Genomic DNA, 6,456 nt, shown 5'->3' on the forward strand with positions numbered 1-6,456 from the left:
GAACCGAACCGACGGAACCCATTATTTGATTCTGGTTTTGTCCCGATTAATAATTGAGTCGGACAGGTTTTTTCTGTTCCAAACCGATTATATGGATGATAATATATAAAAATCTCCTGATTTTCTTGTAATTTTGTTACATTTTATATAGATAAATTTCATAAACAGTATTTAAGATAAGTATGATTAAAAACACATATTTTATCAACATATAAACAGTTTAGTATTTTGCTTAGTATATGCCAAGTAGAATCGGATCAGACTTGATTGTCCCGATAAATAATTAGTTTGGTTTTAGGTCTTTCTTATGACCCGTTGACAGCTCTAAACACATGATGTTGATTTGTTTTGGAAAATCAGTAAATTTTGTTATTTTGTATCATTTTTGCTATGTAAGCCGATTTTTGAAAAATTAGCTTTGAATCTATTTAATTCTTAAGGGACGATTATTTTGGTATTAGAGTTATTATTTCAACAATCAATTTTTGACCAATTTCTTGAAAATCACCAAATTCGGCTAACCAAATAGGTTGATTCCTCTAACGCTGATGTGGCTTCAACATAGCAGTGATTTTCAAGAAATCATCATCATGCCAAACATCAGATGATCCAATTTGATATGCCGGTCCAACCGAATTGACTCAAACATAGTGAATGGCTGAACCAGCCATGATAACTACGGTCTACTTTGTATTTGAAATATTGATTGAAATCTAGCATGGAGTTGAATTCAATCAAAAATCACGAGAGAGCAGAGAGAAAGAAAGAAATGAAAATGAAGGGTCGTGGCTCAAGTGGGGTTCAGCTTTGTATTGTAGCTTTGTTTCGTACGCTTTATGTACCCAAGGTTGCTGTGTTTAATTAAACCGAGTCTGACTCGGCGCCCATGTGTGAACCAGAGCCTCCCCCCTCGAATCTCCAACGTCTCTATTTTTCATATCCAGACATACATTGAAAGCCGAGCCTCAGCTTACTAAATAGGAGTCCCTCATATTTACCTTTTCTCACAATTTTTATTACTTTGGTGGCAGTCAAATTGTTCATTTTTACTGATTTTACCACTCCCCGCAAAACATGCAATCATTTATGAATCCCTTCACCAACTTTGGAGTAAAATAAAAGTGGATTCATGCACAACGCATATTTTATTAATGGGGCGCTGTAGTCATTAAAACCGTGGACGTTTATTTACTAAATGTTTTGTATTTGATTTTTTCTGGAAGATGGAGAAAAGCAATAATAAATCCCTTTGTTGATATTTAAGTGTTATTAGGCATTAAATTAATAAAATAGTGAATAAATGTTTCTGTTAAAATGAAACTTTTCCCAACGGTAGACATATACATAAAATGAAGCATACTATTATAAGTCTCTGTGTGTATGGATCCAGGAAATGCTGAACTGTCATCTATGTGGTAACGTTTATTTAACAAACACCCTTTAAATAGGAAAACCTACATTTCTTGCAAAAGACAGAACTACCCTTGTTTTTTCATTTTTTAAAAGAGTTTTTGCATCTTTACATATATATTTTTATATATAGAGTAGGGTTGTCAACTTGGGTCAGGATAGGATAGAATTGGAATCAACTTGACAAGAAATATCAAGGAATCAGAATTGACCAAATCCTTTAAGATATGTAATTTTAGATCTAGAATTGAATTGATCATTTCTTGGGACAATTGGATCTTACTCGATGGATCAGATTATAATAAACTTGTTGAGAACATTATACATTTAATATATATATATATATATATATATATATATAATATTATTATATATAATAATATAATAATTACGACAATAGGTTAAAGAACCAAAATGACCTATCCATTGCCGCTAGAAGTTTTATTGACAATTGGGAAAATGCCACTAAAAAAAGTGTTGCTAGAAGTTCTAGCAATAGTTTTCTCAGCTGCTAGTAAAAGCAAAAAACTGCCGCTAAAATTTCTTTAATGGCAGTCATGGGCATCTTTAGTGGTAGTCGCGATTGCTGTTAAATCTATTTACACTTTTTATATAACCTGTATTTTTTTAATTTTATTTCTAATTTTCTTCAAATAACCTGTTTCTCTACATTCATCTAAATTAAAATGAAATACAAAAATTAAAACATCAATTACAAATAAAATTTAAAAATCTATTCTCCATTCAAAACATTTGAGTCACAAATACATTTTAGTTTCAAATTGATAGATTCTTGGTTTGTACAAGAGATATTTCCTTCACAATGCCATTTTGGGGACTTTTCAAATCAAGACTTCATCAACAAATAGCTGCTATTTTGAGATGAGTACCTCAAAGGTTCTCTATCATAGGGATCCTCACTCTGAGCAAACAACCTGTCCTGTGAAGCTGAGCTACTTCCTGAAGATGAATTGACATGGCATTATAATTCCCAGTATGAATATATTGACCCCTGGATATTCTTGGCCATAAAGCCTTCGGCTTTCCACTCCTTGGGACCAAAATGTTTGTATTCCCCTTGCTTGGGAATAAGCTCTGAGGCCCTTCATAACCTAACCAATCTATACCTTTAGTTCTGAAATCATATATCTATTCTAGCTAATCAATACCTTCCTAGTCACTTCTAGGTCATAGTCATCCAACATTAGTTTGGTATCAGAACAGTCAGTCCTATACATCATTTGGCATTAGAGCAAGTGATATCATTAATTTGTATAGGAGCAGTGAACCCTATATAAATTTTGTGTCAAATCAAGTTAACCTACATCAGTTGGTATAATAGCAAGTTATTCTATAATTATTTACAGCCCTTTCGTAAGGTTCATACTCAGCTCTTTCTTGAGTTTCATACACATCATGCTTGCAGCAAAATTAATTTTAGCCAATAACTAAATTAATTCTTATAGATTTCTATGAACAATTGTAATTTCAAATTTGATGCATTATGCCAAAAATTATAGTATTTTTTATGCAATCATCAAGGAATGTTCAACTTTTCCTAGTTCTCTCATCTAAGTTACACCTAGAGGGCTTTTGGACCCCTCTGATTGTATTCCTCCAACTGCACACACTCAAATATATAAGTATTTAAGATCCGTCCAAATATAAACAACGCATAAATGACAACTCAAAACAAACTCAGATCAGCCAATGAAAAGAAATGTCATATGGTAGTCCAACTAATATTCATAGTTTTCTGAACGAGAATCTGGTCACTGCTCTCCAAATTCTTGAAAGCCCAAAACAAACTGAAGAAAAAATTAATAAGAAAAATTATCCTGAGAGAAGGAGAGAGAGAGAGAGAGAAGGGTTGCTATCCCTGAATAGGAAGAAGAAGGCCTCGAGGTGGATGCTCCTCTTATGGAAGATATTAAGATGCTTGAGCTACGAGGTTCTCTGTGACATGAGGGGGGGAAGGAGAAAGAAGGCAGAAATAGAATGAGGAGGGAAAAACCCCAATTCACGCCATGCTTATTCGCGGCAAATCAACTAATTCTAATTCTATGAAGGCAGCCACTTATTCCTAAAAAGGGATTAAGATTTTGTTTACTATTAAATATGATTTTAATTTAATTAGAGGCCTTTTTTCTTTTTGAATTAAAGCATTAAGCATCTCTTAAGAAGGTTTGTCGTTTACAATAAGATCAAGAATGAAATCTGGTTAAAACGACCACGTGTAAATGCTTTGAATTGAGGCAATTTTGCAATGATATGAGTGCATTTCTCTAGTCGTCAAAAGCGATTTTTGGAAAGTTTCAAATGGAGTTTTTGTATTATTTTCTATTTGTCTTTGTATGGAAAGGCGCACGGTAAAATATGCCTTCATCAAACGGGCTTTAGGCAGCTCAAATCTTAATATAAAAGTTCTATACGTCTTTTGACTATCAGAGCTATCAGAAGATCTTCCTAAAAAGACTTGCCAAACAACCCCTACGTTAGAGGCTATTACTTGAGAAAGCGGCTTCTTTTGAGTAGGAAGGCAGCCACTTAAAACATTATATATTATTAATTTGGATTCGACTATATGATGCTGGAAAGATGTGATACTGAAAAAAAATTACAACCAATCAACCAGCATATTATTAAAAAAAATTATAAACAATCAGATGGGTTTTCACCAAAATTTACACTATTAGTTTTTATTAGCTAATTTTCTGATAAGTATGTTATATGATCCTGCCTGTATCAAACATTCATATGTAAATATGTAATGCTTATAAATATATTAAGCATGTATATATGTATTTACATAATTTGTTCTTATGTTAGGAAATAAAATGATATCTTGTTTGTCAAGTATATAATCTGCCAAATTGTATAGACAGAAGTAGTATATAATTTCCAAGGTTTTTTTGGTAAATAGAAGATTAGAAGCCATCAACTATTAATTTATTTCTAGGTGTACATCTGTACATCTATCTCCAACGGTTCAACCTACATATCAAGTACCAACAATCAAGGTTCAAAGTATCGGAAACGTTATGTGTATCGGAAAGGCAAATTTAAGAGATATATTGGGATACACCTTGGATACGCATGGATACAGACAAAAAATTAAGATACGCATGAAAACACATGAAAATGCTATAAATACTCTAATAAGTCATAAATAAACATCAATATCACTAAATATAAGACATAAATGCGCTATTTATGCATAAAAATAACACATTTTAGTGGGTTATATGAAAAAACACATTATAATCAATAAACGGGAAGTTGGGAATAGAAACATACTATCTAATTGTGGACAAAATAGATCAAGTAATTATTTTGCACATTTTATTCTAATTTTCTAAAAGCTAAATAATTATTTTTTTTATTCAAATAATTATTTTGCATATTTTATTCTAAAAATTAAATTAAAATTAAGAAAAGTAAATATGTAACAAAAAGTTGAATAATTTTATGGACATAATAGATGAAATAATTATTTTGCATATTTTATTCTAAAACTTAAAAAAATATCAATATTTTAAAACACAGAGGCATTCCACTACCTAGAGGCATGAAGCATAGTTCAGAATGCAAGAGGCGTAAGCTTCCTTAAGAGGAGGAAGAAGGAAGGAGGAAGGAGGGATTTCATTTTTTTTCTTTATCTTTAATAAAAAACTTTTATATTAAGAAAAATAAAAATGCATAATAGTTGTTAAAAGGGGGGTCTTGTCGAAGCGGAGGCGAAGCCTCCCAGCCGAAGGGGTAGGGGGCAAATCACTTTCTTTCCCCTTATCTTTTCTAACATTGGCTCAAAATGTAAAAGAAATTTGAAAAAACATATTTAGTTTCACTCCTTTCACAACCTTGAAGAACTTGTTGAATCTTGCAAATTTATAGATGTTTTGGTAATTTTTTATAAGATTTGAGTATTTAAAAAGATTAAAAAGCTTTTTGAAGGGTTTGAGAAATAAAGATGGCTTCTGAAATGGATTTAAAAACCCTCTTTTGAAGGGAGTTTTATTTGCATTTCTGCCACAATGAAATCATAGGCCGATATAGTGCCAAAACGTACCAATACTCAATGATACGGGTACGAAATGGGCATGATACGGCCTCGATACGACGAATAAATACGATACATTCAATTTGGTACCATGTACCGTGCCGAAAACTTCTGGAACGATACTACGTATCGGCCAATACGGGCCTATACGTGATGAAATTTTGAACCTTTCCAACAATACATTGCCATCAGCTACGCCCCCCATACACGTTGTACAAAAAAAGAAGTTTGTTTAGAGTTAATTGATCTCAGTAATAAGATCAGTAAATTCAATGGATGAAATCTCCTTTACCGAGGTTCTCTGGACTTTAGTCCCCCATTTTGTACCACATTGAGGGACAATGGCAAAACGCCACCCATGAAACAGCAAACTTTTTGAATTTGTTATATCTTCACTTTCTCTTTTGCACCATAGCCGTTGAAACTTGAAAGTTTTATTTATTTATTTATAAATAGAGAGAGATACTGACGATAATATAAAAAGGTTGTAACAAAAAGAAGCCTCTCCACTCTTGACGACAGTTGCAGAAAGATAAATCCCATAATACCATCCTTTAAACTTTTCCTATAAACTTATTGGGTTCAGTAGCTTTTTGTATTTGGTGTCTAAAAAATTTTTCAGGTTCACAATGAGGAAATCTGTCTCGGCTTTGGGGCTCACATTCATGACTACATGGGCCTGTGTTCCCAATCCTACTCACACAAACACCCAAAAAAATAGGAGAAATTGGGTGGAGGTAGAGGGGGAGGGGGAGAAAGGAACAATGTAACTGTATTATATAAAGTGACACAAATATCACCATAGAGCTTATCCACTCAAAGAATGTAACTGTTTTTGAAGAGCACTTAACTTTTACTAGGCGTCTGTTTGGCATTGTTGCCGTTGCTCAAGAAAACGGTGTCACATAAGCACCATGCTCTAGGAAATGAGCATTTGTTTGAAGCTGTTTTTCCATAAAAAATGGTGCTCCAAGCCATGCTTCAGA

The sequence above is a fragment of the Nelumbo nucifera genome, chromosome 3 (assembly GCF_055504915.1).
Source record: "Nelumbo nucifera cultivar China Antique chromosome 3, China Antique-T2T, whole genome shotgun sequence".
NCBI lineage: Eukaryota > Viridiplantae > Streptophyta > Magnoliopsida > Proteales > Nelumbonaceae > Nelumbo > Nelumbo nucifera.